The sequence below is a fragment of the Chinchilla lanigera genome, unplaced genomic scaffold, assembly GCF_000276665.1.
Source record: "Chinchilla lanigera isolate Chin_1 unplaced genomic scaffold, ChiLan1.0 scaffold00009, whole genome shotgun sequence".
NCBI lineage: Eukaryota > Metazoa > Chordata > Mammalia > Rodentia > Chinchillidae > Chinchilla > Chinchilla lanigera.
The window spans coordinates 35,440,741-35,461,329 of NW_004955410.1; the positions used below are offsets into that span (position 1 = coordinate 35,440,741).

Below are 20,589 nucleotides of genomic sequence, written 5' to 3' on the forward strand. Positions count from 1 at the left end.
GAGTATCCTTCTGTGCTTCTTTGTAGTACCCATGTATGGGAAAGCCGAAATATCATCCTGGTAAGACACAGCAGATCGCCAATATGCACTAATTTTCTCCCATGCTACTCTGAGGCAGATTATCAGTTTGGGCTGCATTAGGCACCCATGGACTCGAAGTAAGTCAGTCTTTGGAGCCCAAACATGCACCATGAAGGCCAGTGGGTACCAGGCTCACAAGCTTATTTTCTAGCTTCTTAGACACGCTTGGTATGTGAAAGACTCAAAGCATTCAGTAAGGGAATTAGTCCCAAGGTATCAGCATTTGTCTGTGACTGCAGGTGTACATTTGACAACGACTTTCCTGAGAAACCCTTTGGGCACTTTGAAGACATTACCTCATTGTTGGGAGGATCTTAGAGGCGTCATTTGATCTACTTCAGACACAGAGAACACAGTCTAGATGAGGGACACAGGCAGGCAGTGCTCTGAACCCAAATGAGCTGTAATTCAAAAAAGAGGTTATCAGGGTCTCTTGGGTTCACTTAGGATTTTAGAAATAGGCTGTGACTCTGAAAAGCATTATTAGTGGGGCTCATAGTAATTATTATCTTTCTGTGAATTAAATACTAAGCTTCGTGTTTTATGTTTTTGTGTCATTCTTTTTTACAATTATTATGTCACATGGATATTTCCATTTTGTAGATGAAGCTCTGGTCAAACACTTTAGCTAATAAACTTCACCTAATAATAAGCAGCTAAGATTTAAAGTCAGAGGTGCATTCCTAAATAAGCTTGCCCTCTCTTTCTCTCTCCAACACTAAACAGAGGAAAGGATTGAGCAGGAGGAGGGGAAGAGCAATGATAAGGAGATAGACTATGATCCACTGTAGGTATTGCTGGGGGAACATGCAGAGAGTGCTTGCTTTCATGTAGTGAAATTAAGAAAGACTCAGCTCTGCTGTGCTCTTCCTAGGAAAATTTAGGCCCTGCCACTTAAAAGTGAGAGTTCTTTTGCTGACTCTTCACAAGGAAGGAATTTCCGACTCATACTACAATGTGGATGAACTTGGAGGGCATTGTAACAAGTGAAATAAGCCAGACGTAAAAGGACAAATATCATATGATTCCACTTAGCTGAGATATCTACAATAGTCCAAATGGTAGAGGCAGAAAACAGAATGGTGGTTGCCAGGGACTGGGGGAAGGGAAACAGGAAATTGCTGCTTAATGAGTATAGGGATTCAGTTTGGGAAGATGAAAAGGTTCTGGGGTTAGATGGTGCTGATGGATGCACAGAAAAGAGAATATACCAAAAGCCACTGAAGTGTACACTTAAAATGGTTACAATGGTAAATTTTATGCCCATAAGCCTTTGAAAGTAAAAGGATTTTTATTGTATGGAGCATCCATAGGGGCAGCTGCGGGCGAGTTCACTGATGAGGCAGTGCAGGGCTGAAGCCCAAGGCCGGGCACTGACCAGCAGCTGACAATAAGCCTTGGGAGCAGAGTCTGTACATGAACCAAGCAAAGGAGTGAAAAGAGTGGATGCACCTGCCCTCCTCTGTACCATCCTCATCAAGAATCCACTGGCTGACAGTCTCATGGAGATCACTAACCACAGAGACATTGCAATGGTGCATGAGAAATTCATGGCATAAGGAAGTACATTCTCTCGGAGAACACAGCCCAGGGAAATGGGACCACTGATTAAATATGTTAACACACAAACTCTAACACAGAGTCCTAAGATCAAGGTGGACCAACCTTGACTCGTGGCAGCTGTAGCAGAGCTTCTTGGAACTCTCCACATCCCTGCATCTATTCATGGATGTCACAGCCCTTTAATAGGACTTGGCAACACTCCACAGCCCTGCTTGGTGTCACATGGTCTAGAGACTGACAAACTACGGCCCTCAAGCCAAATCCAGCTCACCCTGATTTTGCATAGCTTGTGGGCTAAGGATTGTTTTTACAGTATTTAATTTTAAAAAAAAATCAATAGGAGAATAACATTTTATGGCATGTGAAAATGAATGTTGGAATGGATGAATGGGATGAAGATGAATGGAAGTAAAGATTTGTTGGGACCCAGAGACTTGCACATGTTTGCATACTCTCTGGCTGGTCATGTGCTACACTGGCAATGTCAAGTAGTGACACAGACAGTATGGCCTGTAAAGCTGAAAATATTTCTTATCCACCCTTTACAGAAAAGTTTGCCGATCCCTGGTCTAGTCTATTATTTTTCCAACTGTGGGCCACAACAGCCAGCCATAAATCAACTTAGTGGAACATAACCAAAGTTTAAAAATAAAAGAAAGAAAAAGAGAAGAATGGACAGAAAATATCAGTGTGTATAACTTGTTGTCCAGCTCTTTTTCCTCTTCAAATATTTTCTTTTCTTTTCCTCAATTCTGATTTCAGTTAAATGTGCATGGATCTACTCAGTCATGATGGAAATTACTTTTCTTGCTTATGGGATTCAATCAAAAAACTTGGGAAGCTGATGGTCTAAGTGAGCCTAGGACATTTACTGTTGTAAAATGACATCTAGATGCATGCTTCTCAGGACTCTCCACTTGGGGGAGTGGTCATTTGTCTGCAATTGAAGTCCAAGCTATGCTGGTGGACATACGCGTCTCTGCTCCATTTCTCTCTTCCGAGGCACTGTGGTAAGCTCTTCCTGGAACACTGTTTGGAACTAGGTAAGACCGTTTTCTTGTTTCTACCCAGTTTTCTGCCCCTTGAAGATTTCTGTTTTCCCAGTAGGAATGAATGAGGAATGCTCACTCTTAGGCAGAAATAGAGAAAGAATAAAGTCCTAGGACCAAGGACGCAGAGCTCCCACCCTGACCCCTTCAACTGACAGCTGAGAAGAATGAGGAGGATGGTTCCTGGGCAAGGTGACAAGAAGCAAGATCTGAGAAGGCTTTGTGTTTACAAACACATTGCCAAAAGTGTCACGGATATAATTGAAAAACATCAATAGTGATCGATGGCAACAAATCACTGGCCTCAGCCATTAAAAAATAAATCCAGGCCTGAAGGAAACGAAGGGGAAGATTCGATAGAGGATGAAAACCTCGTCACACACTGCTATTCCTTTCTTCCCTCCCTCTACCCGTCTACTCTCTATGTGTCCTTTTACCTTGACCTCCTACTCGGTTGCTTGCTCATCACTGCCCACTTTCCTTTATGCAATGGAAGGAAAATGATGGATTTGTACAGGAGCCTTTGCTTGGTTTTAGAGGCAGAATTATAACAGGGCTCCCTGCTTTCCTTCCCTTTCTCCCTGCTGGGCTCATGGTGTCTGCTGAATTTCAAATAGTAAGTTTGCAAACAAGTACTCATCCAAGCTTCACATTCTCAAAAACATGACCCACTGGTTCTCTCCCACAAAGGCCTCATATTGATAGACAGCAAAGGTCACTGTGATAAGATACACTTTGTCAGAATCAGGCTGTATTATTCTAGGACTTGAAAACTAATTTGGGTTGAGTCCATCATGGCTCAGAAACTTTTCAGGGAGTGGGGAGCTACATTTGCCAGAGGCTTTCAGCTCTCACACTGTGGTAGAGAATAGATTGTTTCATCCACAAACAGGAGCCATTGATAGGTATGGGCTCCAAGATTTTGAGGTGGATGTATCATTAGAGTCTGTGGGACCAGTGTAGATATTGAAAATGGGGAAGCTTATGGGAAGGATGAATGGACAGTGATGGACAGGGAGGATGACTTTTCCTAAGGTCAGTATATTTTGGAACCTGCAAAAGGGATGTGATCCTTCTTTAAAAATAAAATTATATTAAGTCGATAGCAGCTATAAGATGACTAAGACTGGTCTCAGGGCTGAGCAGATCCAGGACGAAAGCCATCCACGAGGCCGAGTCACCTGGGTGCTGTACTCTGATAGTCTCTAAACATGCCCTGCTTGCAGGATCTCCAATTCTGAGTCAACCCAGAGAGTCTTAAGCATGAAAAGTGATGCATTAAGAGAAAATTTTCTAAATAAACCAAAATAAACAAGGAAGAGAAATAAATATCAGGTGGTTACAGAGCAAGTAGTGATATGCAGAACTGGAGGAGGCAGAGCGGGAGCCAGCAAGACAAAGACCTGGCGTCCAGGACCCAAATAAGCAAGGCTTGGATACAACCACAGCAGCCTGGGTATGCGCCTGAGCCTGAGTAACAGGCTTGGATCTCTCTCTCTTTCTCTCTCTCTCTCTCTGTCTCTCTCTCTCTCTCTCTCTCTCTCTCTCTCTCACACACACACACACACACACACACACTTATTCATCCATCCATTGTGTTGATTGTTTATTCTATGCATGGCATTTTCTGTATATTGAGAATTTAGATATAAAAGATAGAGAAATAAAATCTCTGCCCTCAAGCATTACTTCATGCCTTATGTACTAGAGCAACTCTGTGTCCTGAGATTTCTCATTTCATCTTAGAACAATTGGATCATTTAACTGGATGAATGTGTAATGTACTTTGAAAGAAAACTGTGGTGAGAGGCGAGAGAGGCAGCCCTGGTCCCAAGTGCAGGCCCTCCTTGGGCAATGGAGAAAATAATGTCCTGGTGGGTGGAAGATGCCCAAGAGTCTTCCAACCCTGACTGATAGATGAGAGGTCGGAAGGAGGGACCAGAAAGGAAATGAGGCCCCTGGAGAGTGGGCAACAAACTTAGCCTATGAGAGTGTCTGTGGCTGTCTACTGCAGTCATCCAGTCACATTCCTTGGCAGAGACCCAGACCCAGTCTTTGTCCTGCTGTTACCAATAGGCTGCAGTCACTTTGTTATACCAGAGTGTGAAATATAGTTGGCTTTGCTCTGCATATTGAGATGTTTTCTTTTTTCGGTAGATTGTGAAGAAGCATTTGTAAATGTAATTCACAGTGTGGATATGGGAGAATGGGGCACCAGTCCATGAAAGGCTTAAAGAACTCCTAGAAAGGTGTCATTTGTCAATCATTCATCTACTCACCCAGCCTTACACCTACCCACCCACCCATTTACCCGTCCACCCATCCACCCATCCAAGTAAAGATCAGTTGTTTTTCTTGAGTAGTATTTACTCACTGCTGACAACAAACCCTAATCCATGGGAGTACAACAGGGAGGAGTGTCCTACATTTGGCTGCTTCCCAAACTCCAATTTTGGCATTAACTTTTCTAATTTTCAGCAGCTTGTGTTTTACAAATGTCCAACTTCTCATTCTTAGGTGTCCCTATGTCATTATAAGAAAGGAAGTTGTAGCCATACTGCTAAAAACAGGTACTTGTCCTAAGAAAAACATACCTGTTAGGACTCAGAATAGTGTGAGTTCACGATAAAAGTCACCTCTGGGTTCTCTGAATTTTCTAGACATATATCAAGAGAGGTTAAGAATAAAAACAATGGGAGGGACCCAGAGCGACAGGTTAGGTGGGATGAGAAAAGCTCTGGACTTCACTGACCATGTGACGTGAGCAAGAGGCCTCTCTAGTTGTCACTGGGGTGACAAGGGGTTGGGCATGCTAATTTTTAAGGTTCCTTTTTTTCTGTGACATTGAATGAAATCTCATTTGTTAATGACACCAACCTGTTCATCCACGCCTTGCTGCCCTCCGCTCTCTTTTATCCTCTTCATCCCTTTTCTTGTCCTTTCAAGATCTGAATAGCTCTCAAGTCAATGCAGTCTCTCCTCTCACTGGTTTTCCTGAAAAGCATTTCCACTTGCCGACATCTAGCACTATCTTCAGCCAGTGTCATCCAGCGGAACTTCCAGTGATGATGGCAGATTTACATCTGTGCTGGTCCTTCTGGTAGTCACTAGCATTTATGGCTAGTAAGCCCTCCATATGAGGCTAGTGTGCCTGAAGGACTGGACTGTAAATTGTATACCATTTAATTTAACTTGATACAATGACATATAGCTAATAGCCACTTTATTGTCTAGCATAATTCTAACCTAATGCTTTTTCTAATGTTCTTTGGTCATTGTTGACCATTATTGTTCATTTCATCCTAAATCCTGGGTTAAGAGTTTGGTAACTGGGGGGAAAAATTTCTTGGCTTAAATGCTTATTGGCCACTTATTATCTGAAGAACTTTGGGCAGTCTACACAATCTTTCAGAGGCTTAGTTGCTTCACCTAGAAAATAGGGGTACCAGTACTGCTATCTGCTAAAGCTGTTGTTATTCACTGAGAAAATGAACGTAGAGCATTTAGTACTATACTTGGAACTTTGTAAATGTTAGCTGAGAAGGAGGAGGAAGGAAAAGGGGAGAAGGAGGAGAGGACAATAGAGTGCTTCCTTCTGCCAAGAAAGTTAAGGCCTGAGGATTGAAACTATCTATCCTTTAGTAAGACTACATAGCATATGGAGACAAAATTGTGTTCTCTAGGGCTTGCATGGGTACTCTTTTTATTTGATTTCCATACTCTCTGCCAAGCTCTCTTAATACCTCTGTGCCCAAACCAGGACAGATAGTAGACACTTAATGGTACATATCCTGAAGTGCTAAGAGGCTATTTCCTTGACCTCACATATGCATCCATGTGCATACACACGTATACATACATGCGTACAGACACCCACTTCTTACAAAGCAGAAAGACATGAAATTTCATTCCTTCAGACACATCTGTATTTTCTGTCTATAGCTTCTCCTCCTCCGGGATGGGGAGCAGGGTGATGACCCCATTAATTCTAGGCAGGCCCTTGCTACTTTTCAGGTCTCTAAGTCCCTTTGGATTTCCCCTTTGGCCAACTTGAGCTCCCAAGTGACATCTCTCAATCCTGTCCCAGGAATCAGATGTCTAAATAGCAAATGAAAGATTAATGCCAGTGGCCAAGATTGGGGTGTGAATAATTTAAACGGGGAGAATAAGAGCCAGCTCCACTTACTCATAGGGCTGCCTGGAAGAGGTCAGGGAAAGGGTAAGGACTGACTTAGGGCCAAGGATAGAAGGTTACGGATTCTGATGAATTGATCAGAGAGAGGATCTGTCCTCATTGGCGTTGGGGAGAGTTTGTAGTTATGTCCAGAAAATGGGTCCTCTGTCATTCTTATCAACACAGGAATTGTGTGTGACTTGAGGGTGTGGGCAGTATTCTATTTCAGCACCGTGTTCACTCTGTCCCTTTTGATGCAGTCTCCTCTCACTTGTGTCTGTATTCTTGTTGCCACCTTGAACTTGCTGGGCCATAGGAGTCCATGTAACTGGGGAGAGGGAATGATTGGTCAGCCCCTCTCCCTCTAATTGATGAAATGCTTCCTGAGGATAGGAGGTTTGAGGTGAAGAAGGAACCGTGACCTCTTATCTGGGAAATGAGCAAATATTTTACTTAAAGTATGGCTCTTGTCCAGGGAGGAAACCTCTGTGTGGATATTTCCTTCTCCTCTTCCTACCATCTTGGTCACCTCTCTGCTACCTCAGCCTCCTGTTAGGTTTACCGCAGCCTCTCCTTTGATGGTTTGGGGTTTGATAAATATTTTCCCCTCCGGAAGTCTTTTAGGAGTGCAGCAAAAAGGTTATATGATAGATTCTCCCCATCGCTTAATTGAAGCCATAAAAAATGAAAAGAGAATTTCCAATAAACCAAACCATTACTCACTGGTAGATGGAGAGGGCATCCCAGAACAGGGCCCTGAGAGGCACAGCTGGGAAGCTCTCCAGCTGACTGTCTATTATCATTATTAATCACAACGGCAACAGGGTTCATGTGCACCAAGCTCCTTAATGAACTTGGACTCATGTCCCTACAAGGTTGTAGTCATTATAGCAACCAGGGCCTTTCTATTTTTGGTCCCTAAAGGCCAAGTGACTGGGATGAATGTGCAAGCGGGTGTTCTTATGCTTCCCCAAATTATGAGATGTGTGTAGTCATGCCTAGGCCTGAACAGTGGCAGGGAGAAAGCTTTATCTGCAGCGACTGGGAGAACTGGATAGTGATTAGAAGTGTAAGAGTATGGCTGACACAGTGTGTATACCATATGTGTGTGCACAGATGAGTGGCTGCGTGTTGTGTATGGAATAGTGAGTTTTGTTTGCTGGATAATTGATACAGAGATCAAAATGAGGTGCATACAATGTGGTGGGTGTACATACTTTAAAATAGCATCGTCTCTATGGAGATTCCATGCTATTTGGGTTCCAGATGCATTATAAGTACGAAGCCTCAAAATGTATTGTCCAATATGAAAGCTGTTTAAGGTAAAAGGGGTCATTATTAATATTTTGCTTGGGACACACACATATACCAAGACTGTTCCAGGAAACCAGAGGTATGTTGTCACTCCGTTTGTAGGGCACCATAGAAATGCTTAGGTGTGTTTTCCACTATGTTTTTCCCTTTGTTGAGGTTATGTTGAGGGTGAACCTGTTGTGTTGTAGCATGGAGGTGTGTGTGGGTTATCTATCTGGTGGCATAATAGTCACACCATCTTCCACTAGGTGAGAAAAGAAGCCTTCTTGCCCTTCACTGGTTCTTTTATCCAGTGTCATCGATGTCTTGGTTGTGTACTCACATCTTGATACCGGAGGACTTTGGTGCCACTCCCTGGGCCCTGAATCATGGACTGCCCAGGAGGGAGTGACCAACCCTTATTGCAGGCATCTTTGGTCATTCTCTGAGGGTTTGCTGGTTTGCTCCGTGCTCACATTGCAGTGAGTTGGAACCAAGACACTCCTGTTGTGGCTGACTTGCCTCAGTTTCCCCCTGTGTGAAACTCAGGAAATTTCTTAATCCACTTTGTAGGACTATAACAGACTACAACATCCTGTATAATTTCTAAAGAACAGAAAGTTATGTACCACAGTTCTTGAGGCTGAAGTTCAAGGTCCAGGCATTGGTGGCTTCAGGGTCTGGTAAGGGTTCTCTACTTCCAAGATGGCGCCTTGGAGCTGCTTCCTCTGGAGAGAAACACTGCATTTGAATGTGGCCAAAGGCAGAGAACAAGAGATCTCCTTCCTCTGCTAAAGCCTTTCATAAGGGCACCTGATCCTCTTCATGAGTGAAGAGCCTTCTTGGTTTAATCATCTCTTAAGGGCCTCACCTTTCAACACTACCATATTGATGAGGCTTGAATTTCCAAGTCAAATCATAGCAGAGAAAAATAATATTGACTCAGGACAGGATTCAGTCTTCCTGGCAGATAGGATTGAAGATAGCATTTGAAATGAACTGTGTAAGAGAAACAAATCTTTTTTTGTTTCCTTCCTTCCATTCTCTCTACACTCCTAGTCCTGCAGTTCTTTCATTAAGTAATTTGCCCTCCAAAGGCTTCAGATCTTTGTTCCCTACCCTCTCCAGTGGCTCCATATCTGTGATAGTCTTACCTACCCTACCTGAGCACTGTGAGGTTTGAAAGGGAAGGAAATGGAACCCCAATGGAACTCAGCCAATGTCTCCCACATGGTGGTCTCTCCCTGGTGCCCCAGGACCAGCTTGCTTTCCCTCACCCCATGATCCACAGCAGGCAGGATAACACCCAGCAGAACTCTCTTCAGGGTGCTTCCTCTCAGGGGCCTCTTTCCCACCTCCTCTCTGAAAACCAGGAACCCCCCTTACCACACTGCCAGCAACTGAATGTAAACAGAAATTAATCCATCTGTGCAAAACCTCAACATGTCACCTGATCCTTATCACTGCCTCATAATTGCCTCCAAGGAAGATCTTATTATATTAAAAGCAATTGCCCTCCATGCCAGTAACACTAATAGATTCTGTGTGAATTTTATACAGGATTTCATTTTCAGCTCAGGAGATGCTGTTTCCCTTCCTCTTGCGTCTTTCCCACCCCTTTTACCTTTGCCCAGGGCTCGTACAATTTCAGTTTCCTGCAGGGCCTCTGTCCACAAGGCGATCAGCTCCAGGGGAATAATGTACCCCTTGTTGAAGGTTGTTTCACCAGTACAGGAAGGGCCCTTGGTGCATAGTAGGCATGCAAGTTCTGTCATCTCATTCATTCATTCATTCATGCAACAAATGGAGTCAAAGACTATGGACAGAAACTAAACCCCTCCTCCCAAATAAAAACCCAAATAAATACAATAAAGATAAGGGTTTTGAACAATACAAAGAGGTTGCTGAAAGAGAGGATAGTCAAGTTGGAAGAGGGACCTACTGGTAAAGGAAGGCAGTAATGTTTTCCCTGGAATCTTACAGCTGACAAAGAACCACAGTGGGGACAAGAGCATTCCAGGTCATAGGAAGAGGTCTACCCAGGGAAAGAGCTGAGCACCTCTGAGGCCCTGGGAAAGGGTCCTTGAAAACAGGCCTTTGTGGAGTGAGAGCAGAGAGGCATTGCTTGAGTTTAAAGGGGTGGGCAGGGACCATACTCAGAAAAATGCTAGGAGTGGTCAAGGTGTTAAGCAATGTTGTTCTGTGATTGATGGGTAGTATGTGGGGCCTTTCACATGCCAAACTAAAGATCTAAATTATTTATGGTTGCAGCCTCCGGAAAACTATGGCGTGGAAATGCAAGGCGAAGGTGCAAAGAGGTGTCATTTGAGCCAGAAATGCTGGACAGGGCCGCACCCAGCACGGATGCCAGAATTTCTGGGTTTCTTCTTACACTGATGGACACGTTACTTGGTGTCTTCTTTTCCTATAACTGTTGTTGAGCTGATGTAAACATGAACTTGGCATCTGGATGCATGGCTCCTGCTCAGGTGGAGACAAAACTTGAAAGGGCCTAGCTAAAGCCTTGTGATAAGTTAAGAAATCTGGGTTTCAAAAACAACCGTGGTTGTAACAATTGCAATACTAGCCCATTCTTATCTTCTAGGCCTTAGAATGTCAGTAAATTGAAAGCAGTTTCAATTGAGGATAGATTAAGGGTCGAGAGCCAAGTCCATAAAACATCCTTTGTTGGTTCCGGTCTTGTCAATTACACATCAGAACTAACTGTTGATGAGGGATTTCAGGGCTGAGGCTCGAATAGGATGGAGAGGTGCCAGAGCCCAGGCTGACTGGTGGGAGGTTCCTAATCAGAGGTTGGGGAGCTGTAACTTGCAGGAGAGTTGCCAGCTCTGGGAAAACTTGGGCCTTCATGTACAGCGAGAGGAGCGATGAGAGTGTTGTTTGGACAAATGGAACAACTCATTAATTAGAAGTTAAATGTCTCCCTTTCTCTGCCAGCTCTGAATACATTAAAGTGCAAACATGAGCTCAACTGCATTCCTTTCATGTTCTCTCCCTGTTTCTAAATATTTCCTTGCATTAAAACCCACCCTGTGTTTCTTTATTTCCTGACAGCCAGATCCATGTCATGGGCATTCATAACTGGAAAGCTGGCCAAGACGCTAGAACTTCCCTAAAAGATGCTGCTGAGGACTTGGCACTTGACTCACAGGCTGTTATCCCCAGGGACTCGCATCTGAGGTTATGGGACCCAGTGGTGTCCCTTCCTAACAAAGATGCCAACTTGCAGTAGGCAGGTGCACGCAGGGATGGATGGACAGTGAGGGGGGAAATGTCTGGAGTCCAGCAGGTCCTTGGTGTCTTCTACACCTCCTGATAGGTATTAGTAAAAGCATAATGATCACAGCCTTTTCCATCAGGGCCTGGGGGATTTGATAAATGCCTTTTTTTGGTGAAGCATTTGAGAAAGGCAGCCCACAAAGACTAATATTTGATTATAAAAGGCAGTAGTAGTTGGTAAATCTCCTCCCTCCATGAGATCAGACTCTGTGGTCTCCGTCTCATACATTCATCTCCCACTTACAGAGAGGAAAATGTCATCCTGTCAAAGTTCTTTACTGCCCACTGGAATAGAGGTGCCAATCCTAATGATTATCCCTCTGGAGGAGGAATGGTGTGGCTGGGGGCCTTCCCAGCTGTGCATGTGACACATAGGGTGACCTCAGGCCAGCAGCCCAGCCTTTCTTGCCTTGGATAAAACTAGGAGAAACATCTCTGCTTCCTCCTAGCTTCTGCTGAGATCACAGAAATGTGATTAGTACTCAGTAGCTTGGAGAGCTCAGAAGGAAGTGACTATGACACCCACAGGATCTTCAGTGCTGGCTCAGATGGATGTTCAGTCTAATCTGTAAAAGGGACAGGTGATACAGAATACCTTTCCCAGCTGTGTTCCTGTTACTGCTGCCATCACCCAGCCTTGACCCCTCCAAGCAGTAGGGGCAGCTTGGTGCTTCAGACTTAAACTTGTCTCTATTATATTTCAACCATCTCAGTGACCCCATACAACTCTCCAATCCAGGACCAAAAGCCAGGTACTCTCAGCCCAATGGACTCATTCAGGAAGAGGGTGTAGGCAGATGGGGGGATTCAAAACACTTAACCATCAGAGTATAAGCTTGATAAGGGGCCAAGACTCTGAAGGCCCTCTGCTGAGCCATGTGTGAAGACTTTACGTGACATATCTTAGGAAGGTCTTTGAGGGGAAATCCTAGAAGAAAAGACACAGCAATTGGGACCAAAAGGGAAGTGTGGCAAGGCAGTTAGTATTTTCAACCAGTGTGGAAATAGTTCCCTATTTTATCTTCAGTCTATCCTGGGGTGTGCTGGCTGAATATCAGGTCCAAGAACAAGTGGTATTTTTTCACGGTGGGAAAGATGGCCAGGGTCTGGGGGTGAACACAATGGCATGTGATTAACATATCATATGGAAGAGGGAAGATCCATTCAGTTCCTTATCTAGGGTGGGAAGCCAGTTCAGGTGTGGATTTTGTATTGATCACCTTTCACTGCTAGAACAAAATACCCAATTTATGGGGAAAAAATGGTTATTTTGGCTCATGCTTCAGTCAATGGTTAGCTGGCTTCAAAACAGAAGCAGTGAGGCAGAGGAAAGCTACTCACAGCATGGGAGTCAGGGATCAGAGAATGAGAGGGAGAGAGAGAAGGAGAGGGAGAAGGAAAGGGAGAGGGAGAGTAAGGGGGGGCCAGGAACAAAATCCAGGTTATACCTTCCAAGACCTACCTCCTCCAGTCAGACCCCATCACCTCCTAACAGCACATTGAGCTAGGGACTCCTAATGGGGCAGTCCATGGATAAGATGAGCACCCTCATGATCTAGTTCTCTTCCAAAAGCCCCATGTATGAATATATGAGCCTTTCTGGGGACATTTTTTTTTTATCCAAATCTAACAGATTCTCATTTCTCCTCTTCTTGTGAACTATTAAACCACTATGGGATTTTTAAGGGAGGCACAGACAGCAAGGAATGATAGTCAATACCATCGAGGAATGGGATTCAGAAACATGAGATAATCAGAAAATTTTGGGGCAGGGATGCCAAGCTCAACATAGAAAAAAAATGCCATGGAGTTTGGTTAAGGTAGATGTCTGAGTACCAGAGTCACCAGGGGAAGTTGTAGGATGTGAGATATGTCCTTCTGTGCCAGTGTAGGCTACCAGGTTCCTACCAGTTTCCTTATCCTGGAACTCTGGGAAATAAACTCTCTGGATGGAGAAGGCGCAGTGCTGAACCCCTGCATCTCCCAAATATAATTCACAGCACAGCTGCCAAAGAGGCCCTTCATTTGTATGTTTGGCTCCAGATGTCCAAACCCAAGGACATCATGTCAGCATGTTTTTGTGCCGACCATAGAGGAGCAGCTGCATCTTCCAGAAGACCATCCAAGTCCATGGATCATTAGGATGATTATAGTATTTTACTTGTAAGATGGTTACGCCTCTTGGACCCCTTTTGGGATCCCATTCTCATACACAGGGGGATGATATTTTGAGATGCAGAATTTAGAGCAGAATGGCTTTACAGATCACATGATCCAGCACACTCAATATAGAGATGGTCACACAGGGAATGGGGAGCTGGCAGTGTGGCTAGGGAGGGAGGCAGGCAGAATGGTCACCCAATTTTCCTGAGGTTACTGCAGAGCTGAGACAGAGATGTGGCTGGGCCTTCATCTGAATAACCTGCTTCTGTGTTCAAAGCTAAAAAATAAATCAAAGTACTTGTTTGTTTGGAAAAAATACAGAAATATATAAGAAAGATAAAAGAAAATATATGGCATGAAGCCACCACCCCATGACCATTGTTAATATATGCTTTCAATTTTATGTTAATATGATCTATAGACAAAATTACACTATCTATAATTATACTATATATATCCTTTCTTTTGGTGAACTTTGTAACTCAACTAATTTCCCACTTGTTATGCACCCTTCATAAACATAATTTTAACCATCTGCTTGATATTCTACTATGTGAATGCATCATAATTTGCTTACCTACTCCCCTACTGTTTTATATTTGTTACTTCTCATTTTCAAATTATAAATAATGCTAATATGAAAAGTATTGTGCATAATGGTTTGTGTTTTTCTTTTTAATTCCTGTATTTCAGACTATTTTCTTTGGCTAGAATCCCAGAAGAGGTATTTTTAGGTCAGAGAGTATGAACATGGTGATGATTGGCTATCTATTACCAAATTGTTTTCCAAAAGTATTGTTCCAATTTATGTTCCCACTAGAAAGCTATGAAATTTTATTACGTCTTTGCTAATGTGTTAGATAGTCCTCATTTCTGATGTGTAAAATTTGAGTGTTCTAAATTCAAGTGTGTCTGTGGTACAGCAGAGATTGTGATATGAATAAATAGTTTCATGTAACATTCTTGAAGATTCACTAATCCCTGGACCCACCTTAGCAAATAACTGGCCCCATCTAGCCCAGCTGAGTAGGCCAAGGCCCCTAAACTGATGGCTGCACCTCAGATAATTAGAGATGTACTAACATAGCCACAGGAATAAAAATAAAACAATGTAGATTGGTCCCTGCACAACTTGCTGGGATGAAGGACGAGAACAGTCCATATGCTTGGCACATATGTGTGTGCACGTGCATGCTTATGTGCACGTGTGCACACACTTGGACATAAAGCGTCTCCACCCCTGAAGGAAATGCGGAGTACTGCAGCTAAGGACTCACATTTCCACTAGAAAATAGACCTGGGAAAATCACTGTGCTGGTTCCCATGGCTGCTTTCATGGTCTACATCAGGCCTCTCAGCTTTTCAGAGCCCTCAACCTCCTAGCCTTGGGTTTAGGGTGTCCCAGCAAAGGCCAGAGCATTTCAGCCATGCTGCAGAAGAGGCCTGATGAGAGAATGAGCTCCTGTGCATCACAAGGAGGTCTGGCGGGCAGGGAGTGCAGAGGACAAATGATTGTCAATATCTGTCTTTACAGATATAGCCTCCAGGGTCCTGAGTATAGGTCTTTCCAGGGTCCTCTTGCCCTCACAATTCAGTGAGATAGCAGCTACACTGGAGAAGAGTGGTCCTTTGAAAGTGGAAACCCTGTGTGGGCTGGTTTTCTTTGTCTTCAAAGAAGATGAGCCCCAGAAGGATGGGTTTTCTCTTCAGAGTCATCGCTCACTCCATCGGGGTTCTCTGGGCCCCCTGCCAATAGAATTGGGCAAGTGTAGAAGTGTTGGAGATATGACTCTCTTTTCCTTGTTCATAGAGAAGTCTGTTGGGAGGTGAACCTGGAAGACAGAGCACCCGAATTCCAGCCTTTTTTCTAGTAATCAGTGTGACTCTAGGGGAGTCACACACTTCTCTGGGTCATGTCCTTCTAACTTGTGACATAGGAAAGCAAAGCAAACTCTGCACTCTGTGTGTGTGTGTGTGTGTGTGTGTGTGTGTGTGTGTGTGTGTGTGTGTTTATGTTTATGGATTTGCAATGTCATACAAACCAAGCATGCTAAGGAAATGATATTTTGGCCAGAAGGGAGTAGATGCTGAGAATCCAGCAGGCCAGAAGGACAATCATTTTCCTCTCACTCCTATGTTCAGGAGGTTCCTGGATTTCTGTAGCATCCAAACGCAGAAAGAGGAGTTCATAGTGAACAATGGATGAGTTAGAAAAGGCCTGGGTTGTGGCACTCCTAAAAATCTCAGAAGTGAGAAAAGCGTTCCATTGGAGTAGCTGGTAACTAAGCACAATCTCAAAGAAGTTCTTGGAGCAAGTGCATGAGTGAGGTATCTAATATGGGCTTCATTCACGTCCCACAAAGAAAGTGTTTGCACTTTTGTGTGACAAGAATGATGTGAGGCCTCTTTCAAATGAGCCAGCTTAAGGCTGTGCACAGAACTAGTCCTCAGAGGGTATAGAAATTGCAGTCTCGAAGTGGCTGGCTCAGGGATCTACGGAGTCCCTCCAACCTTGCAATTTAGCCTAGGGGCTCTTCAGTCTCTGAATTTGTTAGGCAGTCTGTCCCTCTGCAAAATGGGACCTCTGCCAGCTTTGTGGCTACATCCAATCATTGTCATTCCCTCCCTGACGGAAAGTGCTTTCCCAAATATGGGTCACATGTGCCATGAAGTGAATTTAGTGAGCTAAAATGGACTAGAATAAGAAAGGGAAATATCAGAGTGCCTTGAAGGTAGCAAAAGTAAGGCTTATTTACCCAGAATGGTCTGTGCTACCCAGGCTGCACTATAAGGAAGGTCTCCAAGGGAGGTCTCCATCAAAATGATTTCAAAAACTGCTCTCCTGGACAGGAACGTGCAGTATAAGACTCAGGAGGCTCTTGCACATCTGCACAGAATTTGTAGTGTGCTACATGGGGATATGCAGTGAAGACAAGAAGGACAACCGGCTTGTGCTGGTGATGGGCTTTGGGGGCTGTAGTGTCTACTCTCCCCAGCTTTGTGGCTTGTGCTCCTGGCCCAGAAGACCTGCTAAACCAACACTTCTCCTGGAATGAAAAATGGCTATCCCCACTCCTTCCAAGCCTGGCAGGTAACTGGGGCTCTACATTCCTCTTTGTCCCTGGCTGTTTTCTAGTGATCAAACAAGTTACACCAAGCAAGAGTGAAAGCAGAGAGAGAGGAATGATTGGCCGAGTATCTGCCGAGTCCAGAGGAATCACGGATCCTACTTTCCTGGAACCAAGAGGAGCTGTGGAAACAGCTTAGGTCTGCTGCTCAGTTCACCAGGACCCAACCCCCTGGGAAGCTAAGAGCACATAATTGTCATAGCTAGTTTAAAGCTCTGATTCTGTTCCCACTGTGTGCTGCCTTCATCCTGTTTGAAGCTTGATACTTTAGTGAGAGCTGTGGGGTGAAAAATGCCTCAGAGGGGAGTGTGCCCCCGCACCCCACGCATGTACATGCTTGCACACTTAGTGGCACCCTCTTCTTTTTGAACAAGGGACTCCCCTAATGGTTCTTCAGAAGCAGAATGTAAGAATTGGGTCCCCTCATAACAAAAAAAGATTGGCCCTGAGGCAGACACTGGGGGAACTTGGGGTGACAGGAAAGTCATTAGTATGCAGCCCTACTGCTCTCTCATTCCACCCCTCCTGCTCTCTGGTCTTCTTGGCAGAGAGAGTAATAATAATAACAACAATAATAACAGTGGTCAGCAGTCATCAGAGCAGGAGTCACAGCCTGAGCCAGGCCCTGGCCCAGGTTGGTACTGTTCTAAGAACTTGCCCTGAATTATCTCACTCAATCTCTGTACCATTTGAGGCTGTGCTGTTACCCTTGTTCCCTTTAACAGGGCACGGGCAAGTGAAAGTCAATCAAGCAGTCTCACCCCGAGCCCCAGTCCTAACCACAGCCTTGTGTTCCACCCTATGAGGGTCAAGGCCAATACCTGGTCCCATCTAGGGCTGCATGATAAAGTCACAGGGTGAATCTCCTGTAGGTCCAGGGAGAAGAGCTGTCAGAAAACTTTTGAAGGTGTTTCCTGGGGCTGTGCTGCGCTGCACCTATCAGAGCCAGAGGTACCACACACAGCCTCAGTTTGGCTCCCAGAGGGTTAAGGCAGGTGCTGGCCTCTCAGGAGCTCTTGAGAGTCAGGGCCTCTGGATTTATTCCTCAGGGGGATCTGACCCTTATTGCATCATGGAGGTGCTTGGAGAGGCTTGGAAACAAAAGAAGGAAAGAAACCCTCTCTCCTGGCTGCCCACAGACTTTGGACAAGTCCCTGCTCCCGGAATGGCAGGGCCCACTGTGCATCCCTTATCCTGCTTATTTGTGCAAGCTCTGCTCTCCCTCACTGCCTCAAAAGTGTCTGCCTGGGAAGAACACTATCTGCCAAAAACCTACCTCTGGGTCCAGGTGGCCACTTTCTCCCACTCAGTCCTGTTCCCCCAGTCGGCCAGAGAATACCTTTTCCCCTCTCCCCTTCTCTCCCATCTCTTCCTGCCTCACCCCCTTCCCTTGGAAGTGAAGCCATAGACCTGCCCTCCAGAGCTTGCTGCAGATTCCCTGCCCTTGCTTTCTGTGGGGTGGGAGGAGGTTGGAGAGAATGAGAAAAAGCCAAATGAAAACAAAAGTCCTCATTTAAACCCAGGCCAGTTCGGGAATTCAGCTGACACAGCTAGAAAACAAGATTAGCAAGAATTGAAAGAGAGATGATTTATGTTTCTTGCCCGAGGAGCCACGGAAGACTTTCAGGTGTCACCTAGGCTGCCCAAAGATTCTTAGCAGCAATTAGAGCCCCTCCCCCCCAACCCAACCCACCCTTGTCTCTTACCTGCCTGCAGGTTTTAGGCTAATGCTTCCCATGTATAGGGTATTCTTAAAAGTCCTTCTTTCCAGCCTGGCTTGTCCTTTTATATATCTGGATGAAAACAGGACATTAGAATTCCCAAGAAAGGAACTATTGGGTGCTAGACTCCTGGCTAGGTATCAGGATGCAGGGATTTGCAGCCTCTGTCTTCCTCCCTGCTGGCTTCTGGGGTCTCATGTCACTCGTGTCAAGCCTCTGCATCCAGGGCAGGCACCTGTGTAGTGGGATAGGCCATCCTTCTCTGGTCTCCTGTTAGCTCTGCCTCCTAGGATGCTGGCATAGAGGGGGCTTCCCAGCCTGCCCGGCACGTCCAGAAGCGGACCTGCCCTTGGCGACCTTGAACCACACAGTGATCCTCAGCAATGCAGCTGGCGAGAGAGATGCTCAGAGTCAGCTCTGCGGAAGAGTTCCAGTTATCACACATTTGCATGGTGGCGTAGGGTCAGCAAGTATTTTGTGTTTTGCTAATGAGCTCCCCTCTGCTAGCTGCCTGGATGGCAGATCAGTGGGTGGGAGAGCTCAGCACAAGAAAGGAAGCAATGGTCAAAGAGGTGCAGTTCCTGACCGCACTGGAGCTGGAGTTCACTGCCAGACTCATGGGATGCAAAGTGCTCGTGCCACAGTAATGATGTGGGAGGTATTTCTCCTAGTCCTTGGATGCCTTTCTGTATAGAATGATTGATCCAATAGGCTGAGCAGTGCGGAGCAGCCTGCCCTTTGCTCTGCATGCCCCGGCATGGCAGTGCCTGGTGCCAGAAGGGGAGAAAGCAGGCATCAAGAGGGGCACTGTGTTTTGGCAGAAGGCCTTCCTGGAATAGAACAATTAGCCTGTTGCCCTTACCCGCTGGCAGCCTGCAGCAGGACACTGCCACTCACCACTGTATGCACTTGGTGTGAATTAATACCAAGCACAAGGAGAAAGCAAGGCTCTATAGGGCCTTTAGAACTTGGACTTGAACATCTTTTTAAAAAATTAATTAAGTAATTTACATACTGAGTACTGAACTCAAGGCTTTATACTGAGATACATCCTTGGTCTCCCCTTCCCTGCCTCCCTCCCTCTCTCTCTCTCTCTCTCTCTCTCTCTCTCTCTTTTCTTTTGAGACAGTCTTGTTAAATCACTAAGTTGCCCAGGCTGGACTTGAACTTTTGATTCTTCTGCTTAAGCCTCCCAGAGCACTGGGCATCTTAAAACCCTTTCCCCACTTTTTTCATGGATAGATCCCCTCTCCCTCTCCCAGTCTTGCTAGGGTGACCTCTTAGTGTCCCAGGTAACTTTTTATAGATTTCTCTGCCTCTACCATCAGTATGTCTGTCACCTGTCACTGCTAGCACTTGTCAATGATCCTGTCTGATGCAGCTTTCTTGCTCCTGTTTAATTTGTTCTTCTTAATTGGCTGTGGGCTTGGAGACAGATACTCAAGCTTATTAGACTTGTGTATAAAATAAGAATAAAGAGGCATTGAGGGATGACTCAGGGGACTCTCTGAGTCAAGTGCATTAGCTCTGGTATGTAGGCCCTGAGATTTCTGTTAGCCTTTCCCAGGTCATTTCTGCTTTTTTCTGGCTTCTCAGCTGGGAATATCTAAGGCCAGCTGATGAGAAGATAGGCAAGGAAAATGGGCCATGACACAGACTGCTGACTTCGGCACCCACCGATGCCCCATCCTGAAACCACTCCAAGTCCCCTGTTTTAATGACTTGACAGGGTCCAAGTGTTTCCTAAACAATTGGCTTTCGCTGACAGTGACTCTTGGCAGTTTCCAAGGACTTAAATTTGGTTCAAACAGTTGTGAGATCCACCTGTACAGGCACACGGATAGAACAGTTTTTGATTAAAAGTTTTATCTACCCTTGCTGCTCAACTGTCTCCAAATCTAGCCCTTCTACTCTCCAAGGTGGCCATACAATCTCCAAGTCCTTATTTGTTTGCTTGGCTATCTATCTATCTATCTATCTATCTATCTATCTATCTATCTATCTATTTGCAACCCTGGGAATCAAACCCACAGCCTTCACATTGAATTACATTCCTAGACCTTTTTATTTTTTATTTTGAGACAGGATCTTGCTAAATCACTAAGTGGTCCAGTGTT

The 20,589-nt window shown here is 45.0% G+C and overlaps 1 protein-coding gene across 2 annotated transcripts in view; it reads left to right on the top strand.

The window, feature by feature from the left end:
- The window catches only part of Plxna4 (plexin A4), a 433,053-nt gene that overhangs the window by 159,699 nt on the left and 252,765 nt on the right, over nucleotides 1-20,589 (top strand). The gene's annotated exons all lie outside the window — the stretch shown is intronic.